The 27292-nt window shown below is 39.2% G+C and overlaps 1 protein-coding gene and 1 pseudogene across 1 annotated transcript in view; one reads left to right on the forward strand and one right to left on the reverse strand.

The window, feature by feature from the left end:
• OPHN1 (oligophrenin 1) overlaps positions 1 to 27292 on the reverse strand; it is a 734952-nt gene that overhangs the window by 72608 nt on the left and 635052 nt on the right. The gene's annotated exons all lie outside the window — the stretch shown is intronic.
• On the forward strand, positions 4454 to 5823 carry LOC136154020 (G2/mitotic-specific cyclin-B2 pseudogene; annotated as a pseudogene).

Below are 27292 nucleotides of genomic sequence, written 5' to 3' on the forward strand. Positions count from 1 at the left end.
CTGAGGAAACCAGATCTGAAAGAGACACATGCACCCCAGTGTTCATTGCAGCACTGTTTATAATAGCCAGGACATGGAAGCAACCTAGATGTCCATCAGCAGATGAATGGATAAGGAAGCTGTGGTACATATACACCATGGAATATTACTCAGCCATTAAAAAGAATTCATTTGAATCAGTTCTAATGAGATGGATGAAACTGGAGCCCATTATACAGAGTGAAGTAAGCCAGAAAGATAACAAACATTACAGCATACTAACACATATATATGGAATTTAGAAAGATGGTAACAATAACCCTATATGCAAAACAGAAAAAGAGACACAGAAGTACAGAACAGACTTTTGAACTCTGTGGGAGAAGGTGAGGGTGGGATGTTTCGAAAGAACAGCATGTGTATTATCTATGGTGAAACAGATCACCAGCCCAGGTGGGATGCATGAGACAAGTGCTCGGGCCTGGTGCACTAGGAAGACCCAGAGGAATCGGGTGGAGAGGGAGGTGGGAGGGGGGATCGGGATGGGGAATACGTATAACTCCATGGCTGATTCATATCAATGTATGACAAAACCCACTGAAATGTTGTGAAGTAATTAGCTTCCAACTAATTTAAAAAAGAAAAGAAAAAACATATAGCAGTTTACTTTGAGGGTTGGTTGCTCTTCCTATCTTTTAGAAAATCAGATGAGAACTAGCAAAGAGGCCTTAGATTTGCCTACTAGGGAAAAAAATAGAGCCCTCCTGGCTCTATGAGATCTAGCCTATCTCAACAGGACTAGAGCTCCACAGTAAGGTTTGGTCATCAAGTCTTCCTTCTTTCACACTGCTCCCTCTGAAATTTACTTCTGGACCTCACAGACTGATTGAGGACGGGATTTTAGAGTCTGGACTCTCTCCTCCTCTTGTCCTGTCTCCTTTCCTCTCCTCTCTTGTCTCTCACTCACGTTCTCTCTCTCTCACAACAGAAACATGTTAAGAAAAAAAAAAAAAAACTCCTATCTTGAATATGGATTTCTGCCTTTCTGGGACCATCCCAAAGATTAGAACAAAGATTCTATTTCTCCCTTCCTACTTAGTGCTTTAGCCTCCATATCTTTCCTTACCCCTAAAAGTCAGTCCTCTAGTGGCAGATATCTGCTTTCTGGGGCTCAGAGTGGAAGCTGGCTAAACTAAGGGCCAAGCTAAGTTTTATGTTAATGAGAAATAGTAAGCTGGTAGAGGAGTAAATTAATAGATTTTACTATATCACTTTCTAGATCTATGATCTTAGCTAATTAAGTCACTTATCTTCTCTGGAACTTACCTTCCTTAAATGATAAATAGAGAAGAGAGATTTATTAATAGTAACAAGTTCTGATTAAATGGTTTTCTAATTGTCATCTATAGTTGTTTGGGCCTATCACACTTACTTCAACCAGAGCAATTCTGCTGTTTTTTTCTGTCTATAGTATAAGGAGACTCCAAACTAAAGCTTCATTGGAAAAAAAGGGATTAACTAGTAAAAAAAAAAGTTTTCAACAACTTGCTTAAAGATTTTGAGGGCCAATCTAATCCTAACATGTTTTTATTAGGTAGCAGAAGCTCTCAATAACCACCTCTCTATGAGCACACATGTGGTTGGCTTATCCAAAGGATAAATATACTAGGTAAGGATTTCAGTCTGCAAGTCCCAATCAAGCAACATCATGAAAGATTGGTAAGGGACATATATGAGGGACAGCTCATAGTCATTAAATAATTGTCCCAAATTCATGACCTGCCACTCCCCTTGTGTTATGTATCCCATAGATGCTGAGCTCCTCATAAGTTGTCTGCATAAGCCTGCCTCACAATGGATAGACATTTATCAGTGCCTGCTATGTATGAGGCTCATAGTTGGGGGATAAAGGGGGCGTTACAAAAGATTTTTCAACTATATGTTGCCTACAAGAGACTGACTTTATTTTTTTTTCAGTTCATAAATAAGTTTAATTCTCATAACAACAGATTGATGTAGCACATCCTTACTTTACAGGTAGAAAACTAAGGCAAGAGAGGTAAAGTTTTCCTGAAATCATAATTATTCCTTCATCATTTATTCAACACATAGATTCACACACTGGTAATTGGTGGATCTGGAACTCAAACCCTTTTCTTCCTTACTCAGCAACCCTTTATCATTGCATCCTAAGTTGCTTCAGTTGTGCCTGACTCTATGAGACCCTATGAACTGTAGCCCACCAGGCTCCTCTGTCCATGGGATTCTCAAGGCAAGAATACTGGAGTGGATTGTCATACCCTCCTCCAGGGGATCTTCCTGACACAGAGATCAAACCCACATCTCTTATGTCTCCTGCATTGGCAGGCAGATTCTTTATCACTAGTGCCACCTGAGAAGCCCCCTATCACTAGTCTTCTGGTTTCCACTTGGCTAGGAGATATCCAATCAATCCCTTTCTCTATTTCCATAGCCACTGTCTTAATTCAGATTCATAATTTATCTTCTGGACTATTGCAATTGCCTATTGCATATGCCAGAAAAGAGTTCTTGGCTTCTAGTCTCTTGCCTCTTGAATCCATTCTTCACTTAGTTGTAATAGCTGTTCTATAACACAAATTTGACTGTATTGTTTCCTTTCTTTAACATCAAAACTCCTATTGTCTTTAGAATGAAGTTCAAACTCAACATGGAACATGGGGTACTTCATTATACCACCCAGTTGCTTAAGCCAAAGCCTTATGGTCATCCTTGCTTTCTCTCTTTCCTTTATTCTTTGTCCATTAGCAACTTCTGTCTACATGGACCTCTAAAACACATCTTGAATCTGTACACTTTACATTTTCACTACATTTATAGCTATCACACTTGGCTGATCCACCATAACCTCTGTCATTTAGAGAATCCCTGTTACAATAACCTTCTAACTGCTTCACTCTTGCTTCCCTACAGCCTACTCTCCACATGACAGCCATGTGTGCATGCATGTTCAGTTGCTTCAGTCATGTTCAACTCTTTCTGACCTTATCAACTGTAGCCCATCAAGCTCCTCTGTCCATGGAATTCTCTAGGCAAGTGTACTGGAATAAGTTGCCATGCCTTCCTCCAGGGAATCTTCCTGACCCAAGGATTGAACCTATATCTCCTGCATTAGCAGGCAGACTCTTTACCCACTAAGCAACCTGGGAAGCCCACATGACAGCAATAGTAGTCCTTTAGAAATCCAAATTAAACCATGGTGTTCATCTGCTCAGTATCTCCAATGAGATACTATCTCATTCAAAGAAAATGACATATTAGACTCTAAATAATATGCTCCTACCCCCTGCTAAACCTTCACCTCTGATTTCTGTTCTTCAAACATATCGAGTTCATTCCCATCTTAGGATATTCCTGAAGCAATTTCCACTGCCCCAAACGCTCTTCTTTCCTAATGTCTCATGCCTAGTTTCTTCTCATCATTTAGATCTCAGCTTAAATGCCATCTTCTTAGAGGGGCCTTCATGGACCACTCAAATTAAGATCCACCCAGTGAGTCTATCATACCACCTTATTTTGTTTTTGCACAGCACTTATAACTATCTGGTATTTTCTTGTTTGTTGATTGCTTGTCTTCTTATACTAGACAGTAAGCTCCATAACATTAGGACTTTGCCTAATGGACTATTTGCCTATGGACTTTGCCTACGGACTCACTAATGCCTAGTGAGTCTACTACTCTATTCCTAGTACTCACAATAGTGTATGGAACACAATAAATATTCTATAAATATTTGTAGGGCGGATAAATTATCCTTTGCTACATCTCCAATTTCTTCTCTTATCACTCCCTTTCCCATCCTGCTCTCAATTTTGTTAAAATCCCAGAAATGTCCATGCTCTTTTTTTTGTCTTTGCTTAGACAAAATTGCCTTCCTGATAAGTTCCTAGTTATCAGTCAAGACTCACTTCAAATATCACTTCCTCTAAGAAGCCTTTTTCTGATCCCTCCAGGAAGAATACAGACTTTGGCTCTGTGTTGCTAGAGTGCCTGGTTCATATAGTCATTATACTCTCCACTGAAGCCATTTTTCACTTTGTCTGCCCCCTGAAGCCATTCCCAGCACTTTTCATAATGATTGACATTTAATGAATGTTTACTAAATGAATAGATGACATCAAAGCTAAAGCCTTCCAAACTACCAGACCACCTCCTTAGCCCCCTTGAGCTGCTGGAGAGACAGCATGGATATAGCATTGTGAAACTGAAAGATTTGACTGTTGGAGTTTGTTGTCATTTCTATGTTTCTTGCTTATGTTTCTTGCTAATTTCAGGGCACTGAATGAGTTATTCACCTTTATAAGACTCATGGTCGGAAGATCCCCAGCTTGCGGGCCGGAGCGCAGTCCTAACGGCACGGTGGAAGCTAGTGCTCTGTGTCCAGTTCACGTCCTTCCCTGGGCAGGGCTGCCACTCTTGCCTGTCCGTTTCCTCATGGTGCTGCTCCGACACCTGACGGTGTCCACCAGTTTAGAGAATAATGACACAGGAGTTAATTCTAAACGTAAAAGTCATGTGACTATCAGGCGGGCATTTTTAGAAGAAATTGGAAATTGGGTCACAACCTGAGTCACAAGTAGCTAAGAAAGCCCAGAACACTAAAGTACCTGTTCCACCCACCAAAACAACAAATGTCAACAAGCACCTGAAACCGACTGCTTCTGTGAAACCAGTGCAGATGGATGTGTTGGCTCCAAAAGGTCCTTCTCCCACACCTCAGGACATTTCCATGAAGGAAGAGAACCTCTGCCAAGCTTTTTCTGATGCCTTGCTCTGCAAAATTGAGGATATTGATACTGAGGACTGGGAGAACCCTCAGCTCTTCAGCGACTATGTGAAGGATATCTACCAGTATCTAAGGCAGCTTGAGGTGTTGCAGTCCATAAACACATTTCCTAGATGGGAGAGATATAAATGGCCGCATGTGTGCCATCCTGATGGACTGACTGGTGCAAGTGCGCTCCAAGTTCAGGCTGCTGCAGGAAACGCTGTACATGTGTGTTGCAATCATGGACCGATATTTACTGGCTGAACGCCAGTCTCTCATAAGAAGCTTCAACTGGTTGGCATTACGGCACTGCTCTTGGCTTCCAAGTATGAGGAAATGTTTTCTCCAAACATCAAAGACTTTGTTTACATCACTGACAATGCTTATACCAGTTCTCAAATTCGAGAAATGGAAACTCTGGTTTTGAAGGAACTGAAATTTGAGCTGGGTCGACCGTTACCACTACATTTCTTAAGGCGGGTATCGAAATCTGAGGAGGTCGATGTTGAACAGCACATTTTAGCCAAATACTTGATGGAGCTGACTCTCGTTGACTATGACATGGTGCACTATCACCCTTCCAAGGTGGCGGCAGCCTCTTCCTGCCTGTCCCAGAAGGTTCTAGGCCAAGGAAAATGGAACTTAAAGCAGCAGTATTACACCGGCTACACAGAGAGCAAGGTGCTGGAGGTCATGCGGCACATGGCCCAAAACGTCATGCGTGTCAACGAGAACATGACTAAGTTCACCACCATCAAGAATAAGTATGCAAGCAGCAAACTCCTGAAGATCAGCACGATTCCTCAGTTGAACTCAAAAGCAATCCAGGAGCTTGCCTCACCTCTTCTGGGACGGTCCTAGGCTCCAGGGCCCTGGGGAAGAGTGTGTCGTCTGTGCACTTTGTCTTGCTAATCTGGAATTCCTGAGTTTGTATATAGTCGTCTGGTCTATCTCCTGAAACCTCTTAGACCGGTTTTCTAAGTATATATTGGGGAAAAATAAAGCTATTGATTTTCTTAAGGTAAAAAAAAAAAAAGACTCATGGTCTTCATTTGTAAAGTGAGCTAACAAAATGACAGTCTAAGTTTGCCTGAGGCTGAGCGGTTTCTTGGACATAGGAATTTTAGCACTAAAAACAGATAAATCCTAGGCACATCAGAAGAGCTAGTTATCCTAGCTAACAACTACCTTGTTGTCTTGCAACAAAACTTAAAAATAACATATGCAACCCCCTTAGTACCTCTTAGACTGTTTTCTGGTCTAATAATCTCTTCCCCTCCCCTTACTAATCTAACTGCAAATCTTGGCTATCCACTGGATTTCTCAGCACTTGCCTTTTTTATCTGACACCCTCAGACCCATTAAAAGAAATATAGCATTGCATTAAAGACTGGTCTAGAATAACACAGACCTAAGTTTGACAACTAACTACGCCTACAAACTGTTCTTAGAAACTTATATAATCTCTCTGAACACTGGTATGCTTAAGCATTGAATAGTGACAAGAGTACATATGTAGAGGAAAAGTTTCTTCCACCCTTGTCTTACCCCTCTGCTCCCTCTCTTCCTCTAAGAGGAGGTAATACTAATAACAATGAAAGAAGCCTATGACATTGATTGTCATATTCACTAGTGGGAGTTGTTGCTATACATATAAAGGTCATATGCATCTCTATGCAGTCTCCTCAAAATTAGCCTCAAGTGTGCATATATCTTTGTTGTCATCATTGTGATTATCTCTCTGTTATTGTGGTCCCTGTTCTACTCAAGCCCTCCTCTGGAAATACATGCAAAACACACACTTTCATCTCCCTTGCAACTGAATGAGTCAGAGCACTCAGGACAAGCCCTTGGCAGATGCATTTATTTCCTCTTAACTTTCTGATTTCATGCAAATGGTCAGAGGAATAAAGTCCCAAAATTCTTATTTTGAGCCCCAAATGCTCTCAAATAGGTTCCTAATTGTCCCAGGATTTCAAAAGATATATGCAGAAGGTCCCGGGTTTAAGATCCCAGCCTCCTGGAGTGTCTGCTATCCAGAATAATAAGCTCAGGATACTCCTGACTCATTTGAGAAACTCACTCATAGTTTGTGTTGGATGGGTTCCCAGGAAGTGCAGTGGTAAAGAATCCATCTGCCAATACAAGAGACAAAAGAGATGCGGGTTCAATCCCTGGGTTTAGAAGATTCCCTGGAGTAAGAAATGGCAACGTGTTTCAGTATTCTTGCCTGGAAAATTGCATGGACAGAGGAGCCTAGCAGGCTACAGTCCATGGGGGTCACAAAGAATTGGATACGACTGAGCAACTAAGCATGCACACAATCTGTATTGGGTTTACAAATATCCACCTTTTGGAGGTATAGAAAGGAGCACTGGGTTAACTTCACAACTGATGCCCATCAACAGATGAATGGATAAGGAAGCTGTGGTACATATACACCATGGAATATTACTCAGCCGTTAAAAAGAATTCATTTGAATCAGTTCTAATGAGATGGATGAAACTGGAGCCCATTATACAGAGTGAAGTAAGCCAGAAAGATAAAGAACATTACAGTATACTAACACATATATACGGAATTTAGATAGATGGTGGCGATAACCCTATATGCAAAACAGAAAAAGAGACACAGAAGTACAGAACAGACTTTTGAACTCTGGGGGAGAACGTGAGGGTGGGATGTTTTGAAAGAACAGCATGTATACTATCTATGGTGAAACGGACCACCAGCCCAGGTGGGATGCATGAATCAGGTGCTCTTGCCTGGTGCACTGGGAGGACCCTGAGGAGTCGGGTGGGGAGGGAGGTGGGAGCGGGGATCGGGATGGGGAATACGTGTAACTATATGGCTGATTCATGTCAATGTATGATAAAACCCACTGAAATGTTGTAAAGTGATTGGCCTCCAACTAATAAAATAATATTTAAAAAAAATAAATAAATAAATAAATAAATATCCCTGCAAAAAGGCAGACTTTTCCAGATTCCTAACTTCTGGGCCCACTGATCTTTCCTACCCAGTTTCCCAAGCTCCCCCCTGAGACTGGGATATTTTTGCACAATGGTGGGCACCAGGCTCCTACATAGTCCCTAAATACTAAACTCCAGCTAGACCTGGAGCTCCTGGGATATTTCCAAAGCCAGTCATGGGTGCCTACATTTGCCTCTTCCTTTTTTCTCTTTGGTCTCTGTCTGTGCTTCCCTGGTGGCTCAGCAGCAAAAAATCTGCCTGCAATACAGGAGCGGCAGGAGCCGTGGGTTTGATCCCTGGGTAGGGAAGATTCCCTGGAGGAGGGCATGACAACCCACTCCAATATTCTTACCTGGAGAACCCCATGGACAGAGGAGCCTGGCAGGCTATAGTCCATAGCTTCACAGAGTCGGACACAACTGAAGGGACTTGACATGTACATGGCCTCTGTCTTTTGCTTTTATACTTGCAATGTATTTCTGCCTATTCAACTTAACTTTTTCAATCTGTTCCCTAAATTAGTCCCATTTAGTGACTATTGTAGTTTAGAAATTAATTAGGTCAAATAACCCAGTTGCTAAGTCTCAGTCAATCAATAAAAAACATTAATGGACATTGTTCCTGCCTCCTTTGTGCATAATTACATCGTACTAGTCCTGGTTTCCCAGTTCCAAACTTTGCCTCTCATGTATACTTTCAGTTTGAGAACACTCTTGGCTTTCTGGACTTTGGTTTTCCCACACAAATTTTTATTCTGCGTTTGCCTTTGTTTTGGCATCCCTGTTACCTCAAAAGAAAACACAAGTTAATTGGGAAATTTGGACAGCCTAGAATTTAACATATATTTTACTTTGGTCTTAGCAGGGCACAGGGCACAGAAACAGAACCATCTTCTCCTTGGCTCTAGATTTTATTTTTCTATTAATGCAGGTTAGGTTGGCAGTGACCTTTTGACAAACTTTCCCACAGAACAGTCAATGAGCTTATAAGTTAAAGAAACTATAACTATAGTCAAAGAAAGCTCAAAGTCTTTCACATCTGCTACTACTAAACCAGGTCTCTTACACATCCTGGTCCTTGAGCAATTGATTATTTGAATTTAAGTGTTGTCATTTACATTTCTATAAAATGTAATTTAGTTGAATCTCATTGCTCTGCTATATTAACAAAGTTGGGAGATTAAAATGTCTAGTCCACTCCTTCAAAGCCCTAACTACAGTTCAAAGGAGACTATTGGAGTCTCATTCACTTAGCACTGGCAACATCTGACAAACTCAAAAGTTTATTACTCTGGCCCCTGAAACTCAAACTTTTGAAAGCCTTGAGACTAACTTAAATATGAATTTACAACCTGCCTAAAGTCATGATGGACTTCCCAGGTGGTGCTAGTGGTAAAGAACCTGCCTGTGGATGCAGAAAACATAAGAGACACAGGTTTGATCCTTGGGTTGGGAAGATCCCTTGGAGAAGGAAATGGCAACCCACCCCAATATTCTTGCATGGAGAATTCCATGGAGAGAGGAGTCTGGCAGGCTACAGTCCATGGGGTCACAAAGAGTCGGACATGACTGAAACAACTTAGCACACACAAAAGTCATGATGCCATCCTGATAGTGGTGGACATCTTATCCTAATTATTCTTTTTAGCTCCTGCATTAGATTCCCATTTGCTTGTGCCAGCACCATTCTCTTCTTCTAAAAATTTATTTACTTCTCCATATATATCCTAGTGTTTGTGATTTCTCTTCACTTACACTCATCCTCACCACTTCTTGTTTCACATGTCCAGAGCTCACCATGCAGAAATTGACAGCTAACTGCAAGGAAATTAATATCTGCTACACCTCCTACAGACATAATCTTGAACTCATCTACTTTTCCACTGAAAAATTTACCTAGGATAGTTGGCTATTCTCCTTTAACCAAAATTCTTTCTCAAGGCAACCATGGAGACTCACTATTTAGGGCTGTGTAAAGTTTTCAAAGGGCTTCCCAAGTGGTTCAGTGTTAAGTAAAGAATTTGCCTGCCAAACAGGAGATGTGAGTTCAATCCCTGGGTCAGGAAGATCTCCTATTGCTGAGGTTGAAGCTCCAATACTTAAGCCATGTGATGCAAAGAGCTGAATTATTGGAAAATACCTTAATGTTGGGAAAGGTTGAAAACAAAAGGACAAAGGAGGGCAGAGGATACGATGGTTAGATAGCATCACTGACTCAATGGACATGAATTTGAGCAAACTCCAGGAGATAGTGGAGAACAGAAGAGCTTGGTGTGCTACAGTCCATGAGGTCACAAACAGTCAGGCATGACTTAGTGACTGAACAATAGCAACAAAATTTTCAGAAGTCCTCAAACATGTAGTTCTCAGATCTAGATATCCAACTAATTCATCCCATCTTCCATCACTTTCTCCTTTGCCTAACCCAACAAGGGCTTTACTTTTACTCCACATTGGCACACACAGCCCCATAAACATAATATCAGACTCTGGATCATGTTGTGGAAGGATTTAATTTCCTTGAGCAACATGGTCTGCACCAATCTCCAGTTCCATGGATATAGGTAGGAGAGAGAATTGCCAATTCCCAACTCAGTAACTCCCAGAAAAATGTTAAAACTTCCTACTAAGCACATTTAGTGATACCCCAAATATGATCTCCAGAAGAATGGAGTGAGAGTGAAGGGTAGGATGGGAATATGTCTTTTCTTCTCTGAGCCATTTTATCTGAGCCACCCTACCTACACATCATATATACCTACAAGGTCATAAAGCAAAGAATCACCTTAATTTGGTTCTAAGGAATAACTCAATTCCTAGTAGTGCCTCCTCTCCATTGCTTTTTACTTTGTTCCATATTTTGATGACTCCAGCACCTGCTCTGGCCCTTTTCACCACTGGAGATCAATTTCTGCAGGGTAAGAAACCATACTTCTTGTCAGATTCATTTCCTTTTACTTTTCAGATGAATTGTGTTATAAGGGTTTAACTTTAGATAAGTTTGCCTGGGGCCTGGCCCACTTATAAAGTGACCAATGATCTGTAGAACTGACTTAGACTTCTGAATCTTTCCTACCTCACATTCCCTGGTACAGTATAGCAGTGTCTGTATACCCTTAGAGTCAGAAAGAGCTGAGTTAAAAATCTGGCTATGCCATTAACAAGTTGTGTGCCTATGAGCAAGTGATTTAACTACTCTGAGCCTCAGTTTACTCATATAAAAAATATAAATATAATGGAAAAGCAAAGTTGAACAAGTATCATTGATATGCATTTCAGTCTTCCTTCCTGTAACACTTGACAGCACCTCTATGCCTAATAGCTACGACTGGGTCCAACAACACTTGTTCTATCCCCAGGAGGCTGGTTTTTAACAGATTCTGACTCAATGCACTGCATCCACTTACTCTCCACCAATCAGGTTTGTGAATGCTGAGTTCTAAAGACAATAGCCCTGAAGGGAAAAAACTGAAAGCAGCAATAGATTTTATTTTCTTGAGCTCCAAAATCTCTGTGGATGGTGACTGTAGCCATTAAAAGATGCTTGCTCCTGGAAGGAAAGCTATGACAAACCTAGACAACATATTAAAAAGCAGAGATATCACTTTGCTGACAGAAGTCCATATAGTCAAAGTTATGATTTGGCAAAAGGCAAGGGAGAAAAAGAAAGATACACCCATCTGAACACAGAGTTCCAAAGAATAGCAAGGAGAGATAAGAAAGCCTTCCTAAAAAAAAAAAAAAGAAAGAAAGTAAAAGAAAATAAAGCCTTCCTAAGTGAACAATGCAAAGAAATAGGGGACAACAATAGAATGGGAGATCTAGAGATCTCTTCAAGAAAATTAGATCTCTTCAAGACTAGAGATCTCTTCAAAAAAATTAAAGATTCCCAGGGAACATTTCACATAAAGATGTAAATCCATGGCTGATTCATGACAATGTATGGCAAAAACCACTACAATATTGTAAAGTAATTAGCCTCCAACTAACAAAAATAAATGAAATAATAATAATAAAAGTAAAAACAGAAAAAAAAGCAAAAAAAAAAAAAAAGATGGGCACAATAAAGGACAGATCCATATGAACCTAAAAGAAGCAGAAAATATTAAGAAGAGGTGGCAAGTATACATAGAAGATGTTTTGAAAAAAGATCCTAATGACCCAGATAATCGCGATGTTCTGATCACTCATCTATAGCCAGACATTTCAGAATGTGAAGTCAAGTGGACCTTAGGAAGCAACACTAATAACGAAGCTAATGGAGGTGATGGAATCCCAGTTGAGTTATTTCAAATCTTAAATGATGATGCTGTTAAAGTGCTGCACTCAATATGCCAGGAAATTTGGAAAACTCAACAGTGGCCACAGGACTGGAATAAGTCAATTTTCATTCCAATCGCAAAGAAAGGCAATCCCAAAGAATGTTCAAACTGTCACACAATTGCACTCACCTCACACCCTAGCAAAGTATGATCAAAATTCTCCAGGCAAGGCTCCAAAAGTATGAAAATTGAGATCATACAGGTGTTCAAACTGGATTTAGTAAAGGTAGTGGAACCAGAGATCAAATGCCAACATCTGTTGGATCATAGAAGAAACAAGAGAATTCCAGAAAAATACCTACTTCTGCTTCACTGACTATGCCAAAGCCTTTGACTGTGTGGATCACAACAAGCTGGAAAATTCTAAAGAGATGGGAATACCAGACACCTTACCTGCCTCCTGTAAAACTTGTATGCAGGTCAAGAAGCAACAGTTAGAACTGGACATGGAACAACAGACTGGTTCCAAATTGTTCCCAATTTGGTGTATGTCAAGGCTGTATATTGCCACCTTGCTTATTTAAAGTATATGCAGAGTACATCATGCTAAATGCCAGGATGGATGAAGCATCGGTTGGAATCAAGATTGCTTACAGAAATATCAACAAACTCAGAAATGCAGATGACACCACTTTTATGGCAGAAAGCAAAGGGGAGCTAAAGAGCCACTTGATGAAGGTGAAAGAGGAGAGTGAAAAAGCTGGCTTAAAACTCAACATTCAAAAAATGAAGATCTTGACATCTGTCTCATCACTTCACAGCAAATAGGTGGGGGAAACAATGGGAAGAGTGACAGACTTTATTTTCTTGGCCTCCAAAATCACTGCCAATGGCAACTGCAGCCATGACATTAAAAGACTCTTGCTCCTTGGAAGAAAAGCTATGAGAAACCTAGAACAGCTCATTAAAAAGCAGAGACATTACTTTGCCAACAAAAGTCCATATAGTCAAAGCTGTGGTTTTTCTAGTAGTCATGTATGCATATGAGAGTTGGACCATAAAGAAGGCTGAACACCAAAGCATTGTTGCTTTTGAACTGTGGTGTTGGAGAAGACTCTTGAGAGTCCCTTGGACTGCAAGGAGATGTAACCAGTCAATCCTAAAGGAAATCATCCTGAATATTCATTGGAAGGACTGATGCTGAAGCTGAAACTCCAATACTTTGGTCACCTGATGTAAAGAGCCAACTCATTAAAAAAGACCCTGCTACTGGGAAAGATTGAGGGCAGGAGGATAAGAGGATGACAGAAAATGAGATGGTTGGATGGCGTCATCATTTCAATAAACATGAGTTTGAGTAAGCTCTGGGAGATGGTGAAGGACAGGGGCTCCTGGCGTGCTGAAGTTCACAGGGTCACAAAGAGTCAGACATGACTAAGTGACTGAACAGCAACATGATTTTTCCAGTAGTCATGTATGGATGTGAGAGTTGGACCATAAAGAGGCTGAGTGCCAAAGAACTGATGCTTTCAAATTGTGGTGCTGGAGAAGACTCCTGAGAGTCCCTCGGACAGCGAGGGGATCAAACCAGTCAATCCTAGAGAAAATCAATCCTGAATATTCATTTGAAAGACTGATGCTGAAGCTCCAGTACTTTGGCTACCTGACGCAAAGAACTGACTCATTCGAAAAGACCCGACTCATTCGAAAAGACCCTAATGCTGGGAATGATTGAAAGCAAAAGTAAAAGTATCAGAGGATGAGATGATTAGATAGCATCCTTGATGCAATAGACATGAATTTGAGCAAACTCCAAGAGATAGTGGAGGATAGAGGAACCTGGTGTGTTGCAGCCTATGGGGTCACAAAGATTCAGGCACGACTTAGTGACTGAACAACAGCAAAAACAACACATATAGGGACCATAAGTTTGTCTCCTCACTCTGCCAATAAGACCAGTGAGATCACTCACATCTCACACAAGGTGTGAGAAATTTTTGTAAGGTGGCTATTTCTATTATCTAGCTGACAATCTTCCATTCTGTATGTATTTGGAGGTCTAAATGCTGAGACTTGAGCACATGAGAGGACTTGTGGCACTCTAGGAAGACAGTCGAGACTTTAGAGTAAGAAAGTCCTGGATCAAAATCCTGACTATATCACTTACTAGCTATAGGTTATTAGGAAAGTTTAATTCTTTGAGCTTTAATTTCCTCTAATAAAATCAAATGACTGAGCACATGATATATTCTCAATAAATACTGGTTCTCTTTCATCCATTCTCCTTTTTTCATGGAGAAAGAGGTTGACATTAATCTAAATTTTGGAAGATGGAAGTGATGGGTTGGTGAACTAGCCCTCAGAGACAATTTTTTAAAAGGGCTCGAATGCAAAGAAGCACCCATGATTATTGCAAAGGGATCAAGGAGAGTAAAGCAGAGCTCCCAGTTAAAATAAGGTAATTCAATTCTTGAAGCTGTGGCCCTCTTTACATTTCCCTTCTGATCTCCTTGCAGTGTTCTTTCTTTCCTCACCTCATGATGTCCTCCAATTCTGAGCCTCTATTTCCCAACCACACACACACACACACACACACACACACACACACACACACACTTGAGATGAATTACTGTAAAATTCTACAACTACAAAGGGTTTTTCTAAGGGAGAGCAGCAAAGGAGGGGAAAGCTCACTTCAATCCCAACTCTGTGGAGAGTGGGGTCTTGAGGAACAGAATAGTAGGGGCAGTTTAGAGGAGAGAAAAGCAAGCCGAGTCCTTAGGGCCTGTCGGAAGGAAATGAAAGGGAACTTGTGGCTGAGAGCAGTCAATGTGATTCAGAATACTTTGTGCCCTTCCTACCTACATCCTGTGGCCATAGAGAAACAGACCAAAAGATCCTCCTTTTGTTGGCCTAAAACTATGGCTTAAGCACATCTGTGTATATTCATGATGCGAAACCACTCTACAACACATCACATCCTTTTTGTTTTCAGAATAATTAGCACATATCCTTTTCCCACCTGTCCTCTTGATAAACTCAACCAATTCCAATACATGCTTCAATTCAATTTAGAAAGTTTTAATTTCCAGTGTCTCTCAGGTAAAATGACAGCTATAGAAGGTAGCACTGTTTACTGAAAAGAGGAAGGTTGGCTTTTGAATAATAGGATTTCAGCTCAAATTTAAATTCTGTTCCTTACTAGCTGTGTGATCTTGGGCCAGACATTAAGCCTTCATTTCTAGGTTTATACATTAGAATTATAGTACATTCCTTGGGGTTGTAGGAGCCAAAGGAAATGGGGCTTATAAACATTTGGCAAATAATGACTGAAAAAGTAAATACATATTATTTACCTCTCCATCATAGACAAGAGTTGGGGAACTTCTAGATACAGGCTTTTCTAGTTTATTATTCAGCCAGTTGAGCCTTGTGCTTAAGGAAGAGCATCTGTAGCCACCACATCTGAGTGTCAATTCTAATCCTGCTGCTTACTGCTTTTTTTCAACTATAAAACTGGGATAATAATTATGATGATAATACTAGTAGCTACCCAATGAGAGACTTAAATGAATTAATATGTGTACATATTTATGATAACAAATACATAATAAGTGCTCAATAATCATTGCTATTCTCATTCTCCATATGTACTTTTAAAGTTTATAATGGAATATAAATTCTATAAGTATAGAAAAATTTGATCTGCTTTATTCACTGTTGTTTCCCAGCACCTGAACAGTTCTTGGAACACAGTAGGTGCTTAATATGTGTTTGTTGAATGAATAAATTAATCATGTTTATCTTCTTTCCTCACCTACACAAGTCTGGTGACTGAGCATTAGTATTTGACAAGACCAGTAATCTGACAGTCAAGAGCAATGGAAGACAGCTTAGTCTCTAGACTTTCTCCCACATCTAGCCCAGCCTACACAGAGTTGTTAACACCCCTGCAACTAGATCCTCTTGTTGACATGGCAGCTGCCCTGTAGTCTTGGTATCAGGATACTTCAAAAGGAAAATTATGGTGCTTCCTTTTCTCTGGATATTGGTATCTAGAATGACCTGGCAAGCTAGGGCTCTGTCCTAGATGTGTCAACTGTGATATCTGTCACATATGCACAGTGTTTTCTAAGGGAAGATGCCCTTCCAAAGCCCTATTAGGGCCATCCTTAGGTAACCATGCTTTGGGTCACTTGATGTGCCCCCTCCCCAACTTAGCCATTACTAACTGAACCAAGGTGACCACCTAACTAAGGGGGGAAAAAAAACTATACATAGGCTACCCAATTACAGGTGTAATCTGACATCAAATGTTGACATAAGCCAATTAAGTTCTCTCACAGAAATTTGAATTAGGATGTTCCAAGAAAAGAAATCAGTTAACAGCAGGCACAAAAGCTGAAAGATCATGATGAAGAAATACTGGAAGAATCATGAAGTGTTATTACAGGCTAGCTGTGTTAGTCATTCAGTCATGTCCAACTCTTTGCAAACCCATGGGTTATAGCCCACCAGGCTCCTCTGCCCAAGGAATTTTCTTGGCAAGAATAATGGAGTGGGTTGCCATTCCCTTCTCCAGGGGATCGTTCTGACCCAAGGGTTGAATTTGGATCTCCTGTATTGCAGTCAGCTTCTTTGGTGTCTGAGCCACCAGGGAAGCCCATTATAAGGTAACTGCAAGCCATAGTTAGGAGAGAGTAGAGTATATTAGGGAGCAAAATTTAGCAGTGAAGAAAAGATACAGAGAAAAGAATGGAGCAGATACTGGGTCATGTTCATAACTGCATACAACAGATGATAGAATCTAGTACTTCTATCTAGAATGACCAGAAAAGCTGGATAAAACAAAATATTCTATTTGAATGTAACAGAGAACTATTGAGACAACAGGAAATAGAGAAGATAACAACACAGAGATAATATTACCTTAAAGAGGTGAGCAAAATTTTGTAGCCACTTCTTACCTCGGTAGAATTTGCCTGTTCTAGGTATGGGTAGGGACCTGGTAATCCAGTATTGTCAGTAGTGTGGGCTGCTGCTGTGAGTCATAGAACCAGCAGAGCTTTTGGTGGAGGTGGAGACACCTCAAATGTCTGGCTTGTATCCTCTCATATAATTGGTAGATACTAGGAATACTTGGAGTAGGAGACAAATCCTATGAGACCCTGAAAATTAGAGCACTTGAGTTATGACACTAACATTAATCAAAAATTAGTTAAAGATCAACTAGAAGACTGGCCACACAAATTACACCAGGACTGAGTTGAACACCTTGAAAGTCCTACAGCAAACCAGATAAATATTGAGCCTTACCAGGAGAAGTGCAACCCAGAGGTAACTTAACACAGTTCTTGATTGGAATAAGGTCATCACCCACGATGCTATCTACCTAATGTCTACCTAATAGAGTGAAGACTGAAGCTTTTCTGAAGGAAGATAATCCTAATTTGACTTAGCAAAATTGTTATACCATATCTGACATTCACTGAAAAAGAATTGTATTGAGCTAAAACAAGGACCACTTGATGAAAAGTGGAGAGAATAGGCATTAAAGATATGCCCAAAGATGTCTAAATATTAGAGTTAATAGATAAGAAGCCTAAAATGATTACAATCATTAAGTTCAAAGCAAGTAATAGGTAAATAAAATAGATAAAAGAGAAAGAATTTCTTCAGATATTTGAAATTCACAAAAGAGTCATAAGAAAATGTTAAAACTGCAAAATATAATACCTAAATTTAAGAATGAATTTGATGAGTTTAACTGAGGGTCCTTTGAACATGATGTCAAAGATAGATATCCATATGTAAAAGAAGACTTCATTACAAAATACAGTTTTCTCTTACGGGCTCTTAAGATTATCTTCTTGGTTCTTACTTTCAGCATTTTTACTATGGTGTGTCTATTTGTGACTATCTTTATGTTTATCCTACTTGAGTTACCTTGCAAAAAAAAAAGAAAGACTCTATTTTTAAAGCAAACTGTGACTTTGCTTTTTTTATTTGTTTTTTTGGTCTTCTTTTTTTTTAATATTGTATTTTTGGGAATCTAACTTCTACTCATGATTTTTAATCTTTGATTTTTGTCATTTTTTTAATCAACTTTGTACCTTTAAGAATCCAAAATTCAGTACCCATTTTTACTTGGGAGTGAGATCACTGGCCACCTGGTGAAGAAAAAAGAGAGTCAAAATGGGGAGAGATAAATCAGGCCAGTGAGACTTAAGTCCAAGTCCTGAGAACACCAGAGAACTCTTGAATCCAGGGAACATTAAATGATAGGAGCTCATCAAACGCCTGCATACCTACACTGAAACCAAGCACTACCCAAGGGCCAACAAGCTCCAGAGCAAGACATACCACGCAAATTATCAAGCAACACAGGAACATAACCCTGAGCCTCAATATACAGGCTGACCAAAGTCACACCAAACCCAGTGACATCTCAAAACTCATTATTGGACACTTCATTGCACTTCAGAGAAAAGAAACCCAGCTCCCCCCACCAGAATACCGACACAGCTTCCCTAACCAGAAAACCTTAACAAGCCATTGATCCAACCCCACCTGCAGCGAGGAACCTCCACAATAAAGAGGAACCACCAACTGCTAAAACAGAAAGGCCACCCCAAGCACAGCAATATAAACAAGATGAAAACGCAGAGAAATATCCAGCAGGTAAAGAAACAGGATAAATGCCCACCAAACCAAAGAGGAAGAGATAGGGAATCTACCTGATAAAGAATTCTGAATAATGATAGTGAAAATGATACAAAATCTTGAAAACAAATTGGAGTTACAGGTAAATAGCCTGGAGACGAGGATCGAGAAGATGCAAGAAAGGTTTAACAAGGACCTAGAAGAAATTAAAAAAGAGTCAATATATAATGAATAATGCAATGAATTAGATAAAAAACACTCTGGAGGGAAACAACAGTAGAGTAAAGGAGGCTGAAGATAGGATAAGTGAGGTAGAAGATAGAAGAGTAGAAATAAGTGAAACAGAGAAGAAAAAAGAAAAAAATTAAAAGAAATGAGGACAACCTCAGAGACCTCTGGGAGAATGTTAAATGACCCAACATTCGAATCATAGGAGTCCCAGAAGAAGAGGACAAAAAGAAAGACCTTAAGAAAATACTTGAGGAGATAATAGTTGAAAACTTCCCTAAAATGGGGAAGGAAATAATCACCCAAGGCCAAGAAACCCAGAGAGTCCCACACAAGATAAACCCAAGGTGAAACACCCCAAGACACATATTAAACAAATTAACAAAGATCAAACAAGAAGAACAAATATTAAAAGCAGCAAGGCAGAAACAACAAATAACACACAAGGGGATTGCATAAGGATAACAGCTGATCTTTCAATAGAAACTCTTCAGGCCAGAAGGGAATGGCAGGACATACTTAAAGTGATGAAGTAAAGTAACCTACAGCCCAGATTACCGTACCCAGCAAGGATCTCATTCAAATATGAAGGAGAAGTCAAAAGCTTTATAGACAAGCAAAGGCTGAGAGAATTTAGCACCAGCAAACCAAATCTCCAACAAATGCTAAAGGATATAATCTAGACAGGAAACCCAGAACAGGTGTATAAACATGAATCCAAAACAATAAAGTAAATGGCAACGGGATCATCAGTTCAGTTCAGTTCAGTTCAGCCCTCAGTCATGTCCAACTCTCTGTGACCCCATGAATCGCAGCACGTCAGGCCTCCCTGTCCATCACCAACTCCCGGAGATTACTCAAACTCATGTCCATCGAGTCGGTGATGCCATCCAACCGTCTCATTCTCTGTCGTCCTCTTCTCTTCCTGCCCCCAATTGGTGCCAGCATCAGGGTATTTTCCAATGAGTCAACTCTTCGCATGAGGTGGCCAAAGTACTAGAGTTTCAGTTTCAGCATCAGACCTTCCAATGAATACCCAAGACTGATCTCCTTTAGAATGGACTGGTTGGATCTCCTTGAATTGCAAGGAACTCTCAAGAGTCTTCTCCAACACCATAGTTCAAAAGCATCAATTTTTCAGCACTCAGCTTTCTGCACAGTCCAACTCTCACATCCATACATGACCACTGGAAAAACCATAGCCTTGATTGGACGGAACTTTGTTGGTAAAGTAACGTCTCTGCTTTTAATTATGCTATCTAGGTTGGTCATAACTTTCCTTCCAAGAAGTAAGCGTCTTTTAATTTCATGGCTGCAATCACCATCTGCTGTGATATTCGAGCCCCCAAAATCAAAGTCTGACACAGTTTCCACTATTTCCCCATCTATTTCCCATGAAGTGATGGGACCAGATACCATGATCTTAGTTATCTGAATATTAAGTCTGAACCAATTTTTCACTCTCCTCTTTCATTTTCATCAAGAGATTTTGTAATTCCTCTTCATTTTCTACCAGAAGGGTGGAGTCATCTGCATATCTGAAGTTATTGGTATTTCATCTGGCAATCTTGATTCCAGTTTGTGCTTCTTCCAGCCCAGCTTTTCTCATGATGTACTCTGCATATAAGTTAAATAAGCAGGGTGACAATATACAGCCTTGACGTACTCCTTTTAATATTTGGAATCAGTCTGTTGTTCCACGTCCAGTTCTAACTGTTGCTTCCTGACCTGCATATAGGTTTCTCAAGAGGCAGGTCAGGTGGTCTGGTATTCTCATCTCTTTCAGAATTTTCCACAGTTTATTGTGATCCACATAGTCAAACGCTTTGGTATAGTCAATAAAGCAGAAATAGATGTCCTTTGTGGAACTCTCTTGTTTTTTCGATGATCCAACGGATGTTGGCAATTTGATCTCTGCTTCCTCTGACTTTTCTAAAACCAGCTAGAACACCTGGAAATTCTCGGTTCATGTATTGCTGAAGCCTGGCTTGGAGAATTTTCAACATTACTTCACTAGCGTGTGAGATATGTGCAATTGTGCGGTAGTTTGAGCTTTCTTTGGGATTGGAATGAAAAGTGACCTTTTCCAGTCTGTGGCCACTGTTGAATTTTCCAAATTTGCTGGCATATTGAGTACAGCACTTTCACAACATCATCTTTCAGGATTTGAAATAGCTCTACTGGAATTCCATCTCCTCCACTAGTTTTGCTCGTAGTGATGCTTTCTAAGGCCCACTTGACTTCACATTCCAGGATGTCTGGCTCTAGGTGAGTGATCACACCATTGTGATTATCTGGGTCATGAAGATCTTTTTTTTACAGTTCTTCTGTGTATTCTTGCCTTGTCTTCTTAATATCTTCTGCTTCTGTTAGGTCCATGCCATTTCTGTCTTTTATCAATCCCATCTTCACATGAAATGTTCCCTTGATATCTCTAATTTTTTTGAAGAGATCTCTAGCCTTCCCCATTCTGTTTTTCTCCTCTATTTCTTTGCATTGATCACTGAGGAAGGCTTTTTTATCTCTCCTGGCTATTCTTTGGAACTCTGCATTCAAATGGGTATATTTTTCCTTTTCTTCTTTGCTTTACACTTCTCTTCTTTTCACAGCTATTTTTAAGGCCTCCTCAGACAACCATTTTGCCTTTTTGCATTTCTTTTCCATGGGGATGGTCTTGATCCCTGTCTCCTGTATAATGTCATGAACCTCCATCCATAGCTCATCAGGTCTCTGTCTATCAGATATAGTTCCTTAAATCTATTTCTCACTTGCACTGTATAGTCATAAGGGATTTGATTTAGGTCATACCTGAATGGTCCAGTGGTTTTCCCTACTTTCTTCAATTTAAATCTGAGTTTGGCAATAAGGAGTTCATGATCTGAGCCACAGTCAGCTCCTAGTCTTGTTTTTGCTGACTGTATAGAGATTCTCCATCTTTGACTTCAAAGAATATCATCAATCTGTTTTCGGTGTTGACCGTCTGGGGATGTCCATGTGTAGAGTCTTCCTTGTGTTGTTGGAAGAGGGTGTTTGCTATGACCAGTGCGTTCTCTAGGCCAAACTCTATTAGCCTTTGCCCTGCTTCATTCTGTACTCCAAGGCCAAATTTGCCTGTTACTCCAGGTGTTTCTTGACTTCCTACCTTTGCCTTCCAGTCCCCTATAATGAAAAGGACATCTTTTTTTGGGTGTTAGTTCTATAGAGTCTTGTAAGTCTTCATAGATCCGTTCAACTTAGCTTCTTCAGCATTACTGGTTGGGGCATAGGCTTGGATTACCATGATATTGAATGGTTTGCCTTGGAAACGAACAGAGATCATTCTGTCATTTTTAAGAGTGCATCCAAGTATGTATTTTGGACTTTTTTGTTGACCATGATGGTTACTCCATTTCTTCTAAGGGATTCTTGCCCACAGTAGTAGATATAATGGTCACCTGAGTTAAATTCACCCATTCCAGTCCGCTTTAGTTTGCTGATTCCTAGAATGTCAACATTCACTCTTGCCATCTCCTGTTTGACCACTTTCAATTTGTCTTGATTCATGGACCTAACAGTCACTTATCAATAATTACCTTAAATGTAAATGTGTTGAATGCCCGAACCAAAAGACAAAGACTGGCTGAATGGATATAAAAACAAGACCCCTATATATGTTGTCTACAAGAGACCCATCTCGAAACAAGGGACTCATACAGACTGAAAGTGAAGGGCTGGAAAAAGTTATTCCATGCAAATAGAGACCAAAAGAATGCAGGAGCAGCAATACACTTATCAGATAAAATAGACTTTAAAACAAATGCTGTGAAAAGAGACAAAGATGGACACTACATATAGATCAAATGATCAATCCAAGAAGAAGATATAACAATCATAAATATATATGCACCCAACATAGGAACACCACAATATGTAAGATAAATGCTAACAAGTACGAAAGGGGAAATTAACAGTAAAACAATAATAGTGGGAGACTTTAATATTCTACTCACACCTATGGATAGATCAATGAAACAGAAAATTAACAAGGAAACACAAACTTTCAAATATACAATAGGGCAGTTAGACCTAATTGATATCTATAAGACACTTCACACAAAAACAATGAATTTCACCTTTTTCTCAAGGACACAAGGAACCTTCTCCAGAATAGATGACTTCCTGGGCCATAAATTTAGCCTTGGTAAATTCAAAAAAATTGAAATCATTGCAAGCATATTTTCTGTCCACAATGCAGTAAGATTAGATGTCAATTACAGGAGAGAAACTATTAAAAATTTCAACAAATGGAGGCTGAACACACGCTGCTGAAAAACAAATCACAGAAGAAATCAAAAAAGAAAAATATGCATAGAAACGAATGAAAATGAAAACACAACAACCCAAAACCTATGGGACACTGTAAAAGCAGTGCTAAGGGGAAGGTTCATAGCAATAGAGGCTTACTTCAAGAAACAAGAAAAAAGTCAAATAAATAACCTAACTCTATACCTAAAGCAACGTGAAAAGGAAGAAATTATGAACCCCATAGTTAGTAGAAGGGAAGAAATTGTAAAATTAGGGCAGAAATAATGCAAAAGAAGCAAAAGACACCATAGCTAAAGTCAACAAAACCAAAAGCTGGTTCTTTGAGGAGGTAAATAAAAAGGACAAGCCATTAGCCAAACTCATCAAGAAACAAAGGGAGAAAAATCAAATCAACAAAATTAGAAATGAAAATGGAGAGATCACAACAGACAACACAGAAATACAAAGAATCATAAGAGACTATTATCAGAAACTATAGGCCAATAAAATGGACAACTTGGAAGAAATGGACAAATTCTTAGAACAGTATAACTTTCCAAAATTGAACCAGGAAGAAATAGAAAATCTTAATAGACCCATCACAAGCATGGAAATTGGAACTATAATCAGAAATCTTCCAAAAAACAAAAGCCCAGGACCAGAGGGCTTAACAGCTAAATTTTCCCAAAAATTTAGAGAAGAACTAACATATCCTACTCAAACTCTTCCAGAATATTGCAGAGGAAGGTAAACTTCCAAACTCATTCTATGAGTTCACCATCACCTTGATACCAAAACCTGACAATGATGCCACAAAAAAAGAAAACTAAAGGCCAATATCACTGATGAACAAAGATGCAAAAATCCTTAGCAAAATTCTAGCAAACAGAATCCAACAACATATTAAAAAGATCATACATCATGACCAACTGGGCTTTATCCCAGGGATGCAAGGATTCTTCAATATCAGCAAACCAATCAACATAATACACCACATTAAAAAATTGAAAAATAAAGCTATATGATTATCTCAATAGATGCAGAGAAAGCCTTTGACAAAATTCAACATCAATTTATGATAAGAAAAAAAGAAACCTCCAGAAAGCAGGAATAGAAGGACCATACCTCAACATAATAAAAGCTATATATGACAAACCCTCAGCAAACATTATCCTCAATGGTGAAAAATTGAAAGAATTTCCCCTAAAGTCAGGAATAAGACAAGGGTGCCCACTCTCACTACTACTATTCAATATAGTTTTGGAAGTGTTGGCCATAGCAATCAGAACAGAAAAATAAATAAAAGGAACCCAGATTGGAAAAGAAGAAGCAAAATGCTCACTGTTTGCAGATGACATGATCCTCTACATAGAAAACCCTAAGGACTCCACCAGAAAATTACTAGAGCTAATCAATGAATACAGCAAAATTGTAGGATATAGAATTAACACACAGAAATCCCTTGCATTCCTATACAGTAACAATGAGAAAACAGAAATAGAAATTAAGGAAACAATTCCATTCACCATTGCAACGAAAAGAATAAAATACTTAGGAGCAAATCAACCTAAAGAAACAAAAGACTTACATATAGAAAACTATAAAACAGTGTTGAAAGAAATAAATGAAACAAATAAATGTACAAATATACCATGTTTATGGATCGGAAGAATCAATATAGTGAAAATGAGTATACTAGCAAAGCAATGTATAGATTCAACGAAATCCCTATCAAGGTACCAATGCTATTTTTCAGAGAACTAGAAAAAATAATTTCCTAATTTGTATGGAAATACAAAAAACCTCGAATAGCCAAAGCAATCTTGAGAAATAAGAATGAAACTGGAGGAATCAACCTGCCTGACTTCAGGCTCTACTACAAAGCCACAGTCGTCGAAACAGTGTGATACTGGCACAAAGACAGAGATATACATCTATGGAATAAAATAGAAAGCCCAGAGATAAATCCACGAGCCTATGGACACCTTATCTTCAACAAAGGAGGCAAGAATATACAATAAAGAAAAGACAAACTCTTTAACAAGTGGTGCTGTGAAAATTAGTCAACCACTTGTAAAAGAATGAAAATAGAACACTTTCTAACATCATACACAAAAATAAACTCAAAATGAATTAAAGATCTAAATGTAAGACCAGAAACTATAAAACTCCTAGAGGAGAACATAGGCAAAACACTCTCCGACATAAACCATAGCAAGATCCTCTATGACCCACCTCTCAGAATATTGTTAATAAAAGCAAAAATAAACTAATGGGACCTAATTAAAATTAAAAGTTTCTGCACCACAAAGGAAACTATAAGCAAGGTGAAAAGACAGCCTTCACAATGGGAGAAAATAATAGCAAATGAAACAATGAACAAGGGCTTGATCTGAAGAATATACAAACAATCCCTGCAGCTCAATTCCAGAAAAATAAAAGACCCAATCAAAAAGTGAGCCAAAGAACTAAACAGACATTTCTCCAAAGAAGACATACAGATGGCTAACAAACACATGAAAAGATGTTCAACATCAATCATTATCAGAGAAATACAAATCAAAACCACAATGAGGTACCATTACACGCCAGTCAGAATGTCTGCTATCAAAAAGTCTACAAGCAATAAATGCTGGAAAGGGTATGGAGAAAAGGGAACCCTCTTACATTGTTGGTCGGAATGTAAACTAGTACAGCCACTATGGAGAACAGTGTGGAGATTTCTTAAAAAACTGGAAATAGAACTGCCATATGATCCAACAGTCCCGGTGCTGGGCATACACACTGAGGAAACCAGAACTGAAAGAGACATGTACACCCCAATGTTCATCACAACACTGTTTATAATAGCCAGGACATGGAAACAACCTAGATGTCCATCAACAGACGAATGGATAAGAAAGGTGTGGTACATATACACAATGGAATATTACTCAGCCATTAAAAAGAATACATTTGAATCAGTTCTAATGAGGTTGATGAAACTGGAGCCCATTATACAGAGTGAAGTAAGCCAGAAAGAAAAACACCAATACAGTATACTAATGCTTATATATGAACTTTACAAAGATGGTAAAAATAACCCTGTATGGGAGACAGCAAAAGAGACACAGATGTACTGAACAGTCTTTTGGACTCTGTGGGAGAGTGCGAGGGTGGGATGATATGGGAGAATGTCACTGAAGCATGTAAATTATCATAGGTGAAACGAATTGCCAGTCCAGGTTCGATGCATGATACAGGATGCTCGGGGCTGGTGCACTTGGATGACCCAGAGGGATGGGATGGGGAGGGAGGTGGGAGGGCTATTCAGGATGGGGAACACCCATGGCGGATTCAAGCCAATGTATGGACAACCAATACAATGTTGTAAAGTGAAATTAATTAATTAATTAATTAAAAATTTTTTTTAAAGTACTACTCTTTTATTTCTCAATTTTTTCCAAATCCAAGTGAAAAACCCTGTCTAATTATCATGCCCTCACAGATAATATTGAAGGTCATAAAAGATGACAAGATATACCATGATCATGGCTGAGAATACACTATCATAAATATTTTTTAATATCAGTTCTTCCCTCTTCTGTTAATTAAACAGGTGTATTGATTTATAATTTCTAACATCACAATAGAATTTGCAGGTAACTTGACAGGTTGATATAACATCTACATGGAAGAACAACGGACCAAGAAAAACCAAAACAGTATTTAAAAGTCACAAGGTTAAGGAACTTACTCTTGCAACATGAAGATTAACAATAAAGTAAGAATAACTATGAGTATATGGTATTAGCCTATTGTAGAGATATAAACCAAAGGAATAGAAGAGGGAGCCCTCAAACTCATTATGTGTGTATGAAAACTTGATAAGTGATGAAGGGGATATTATTGCAAATCAATGGAAGAAAGCATAAGCTGTTTAATAAATAGGACTAGGATAATAAGTTAATCATTGTTGGTCCTTTAATGAACTGGAACTTGGTGGTCTGGAGTCGACAATGAGAAAATGAAAGAAGGAAAGAGACTAATATTCCCTGGGTTACGCAGCCAGCTTTTGCACTCCAGGGAATCAGTCAAAAATAAAGAGATAAAGAG

This window comes from Muntiacus reevesi, chromosome X (assembly GCF_963930625.1).
Source record: "Muntiacus reevesi chromosome X, mMunRee1.1, whole genome shotgun sequence".
NCBI classification, from domain to species: domain Eukaryota; kingdom Metazoa; phylum Chordata; class Mammalia; order Artiodactyla; family Cervidae; genus Muntiacus; species Muntiacus reevesi.